Source organism: Vombatus ursinus, unplaced genomic scaffold (genome assembly GCF_900497805.2).
Source record: "Vombatus ursinus unplaced genomic scaffold, bare-nosed wombat genome assembly UNPS02014313.1, whole genome shotgun sequence".
Lineage (NCBI taxonomy): Eukaryota > Metazoa > Chordata > Mammalia > Diprotodontia > Vombatidae > Vombatus > Vombatus ursinus.
Genome location: NW_020954091.1, coordinates 91,931 through 94,135, shown reverse-complemented (window position 1 = coordinate 94,135; position 2,205 = coordinate 91,931).

The window sequence follows — 2,205 nt, the reverse complement described above, 5'->3', positions numbered from 1 at the left end:
AATTGTCGATGAAAAATGTCAACCAAATAAGATAGTTGGCATTATGTAGATAAAAACTACCACAGCAACAACAATAGTGACTTTACTGAATTGTTCTTGAATTATGTTAGCATTTGTTGGACAGTGTATATATTAATGTTATAATTTAGACATTGATTCTAGAGTCCTGAATTTTTCACCAAAGTAATGATGGAAACTAACAGAAGGTGGATATACCATTAGTTACAAAATGTACCTTTTTTATAGTCACTAAACATTAGACTGAAGACAGTATTATGGTAGATAACAGAAGGCTTTGTCCTTTTACAGAATTGCAGTAAGCTGCATCCTTCCCAATGTAAGATATATTGTCAAGGATATCAATGACACTGTGATTCATTTTGGAAATTCTACCCTGTGCATTACGAATCATTCTATAACAATAATTAGCATTATTTATAAGTACTGGGAACATAAAAATACTTTGACCTAGTTAGACAATAACCTTTTAAGCACCTTTTCATTCTTCTCTACTAAGAAAGGTGTAATGTGACTAGATTCTCTTGGCATTAAACAAGAAAACATACTCTAGGGGTCTTTACTTATAAATGATATATTTAGAGATGATTTTTGTTGTCAGTAGATTTTTGACTCCTGACAGGAGAAATAGCTATTTTCTGGTTATGCTCAGAACAGGGTAGATATTGCTTACATTGGGAAAGTATTTATTATCCTATTTTACTAATTTTTTTTATTCCATCACATTCTGAAGAAGGATTTTCTGAGCTAAGACATGAAAATTCTTAGTCCATTGACAGTGAAAGAAGCCGAGACATTGTGTCTTTAGGTCTTAATGATTTAAAATGTGTACCACATACATACACATTACTGAGAAGCAACAATCTAGTGTAAAAAGCTTGGATCTTTCCCTTTCTATCTAGAAGCAAGGGGAAAAAATAAAAGGATAGCCTCACAGTCAAGAAGGCTTGAAAACCTTAGACCTGAACCTCATTGGGTCTTATTGAGTTGACAGATATTCTTAGTCTCTAATATTTTCCAGGAGAAACATTTCTAAGAAAATATATGATAGTCCTAAAATCTTTATTAAAAGGAAGAGAGAGAGATGTTTCCTGCTATTGTCTCAACCAATTGCTAGTGATAAGAACTAAGGTCATGTGAAGTAATATTCTGTTCAGTGGAACAATAAATTCATCCAGTAATTCTGGAAGGCGATTTAGAACTACAGCTGCCAAATCACTGAACTGTGCATAGATACTACTATTAGGCCTATAATCCGAAAGAGATAACAGAAAAAAAAAGAAAAAAATACTTGTAAAAGTATTTATAGTAGGTAGCTCTTTTATGCAGGAACAAAGAAGAGGTGCCAATCAGTTGGAAAATGACCAAACAAATTATATTACATGAATGTATTGCAATACTACAAAATCATAAGAAATTATGAAAGGGATGGTTTGAGCAAAACCTGGGGATATTACATGAACTGATACACAGTGATCAGAATCAGGAGACCATTTCTACAATAACAATAGCATTACAAATAACTTTGAAAGAATTAAAGAATTTTATCAATGCAACAATTTAACAATGCAACTTTAATTCAAAATGACCAAGGAGAAAGCGTGGGTTGATAGAAAAAGGTGATAGACTCACAATGCAGAATAAGATGTACTTTTTTTTGAAAACACTAATGTGTGGATTTGTTTTGATTGAATACACATATATATTACAAGGTTCTTATTTTTATCTTTATTTTTCAATGGGGCAATCAATGTGTGTCAGTTGAAAAAAATGAAATGATTTTTAAAAAGAATGGAGGTACTGTCAAGTCTAAAACAAAAATAAACAAAAAATATTGCTTTAGTAAGTGTGTATCTTACAATTGAAATTATAGCAAAAAAGCTGTGAAGCTACTATGTAAGGATGCTGATATCTAATAGTATTTTTGAATCTTGACAAATAGAATGTTCCCAGCTCATCCAAAGCTGCATGACTAATGAATTCAAAGCAGGGATTCAAAACCAATTGACCAGTATCTTAGGCCCATGCTCTTTACATTACCTAACGTTGCTCCATACAAAGTGGTATAATCTTCCTAAAGCTTGCACTAGTGTCGTATGTAATATAGAATAATAAATCAGGAGGAAAGGACGTGGGCTTTTATACATAATAGTACTGGTGATGTGTCTGACTTTGGGTAACCACTTA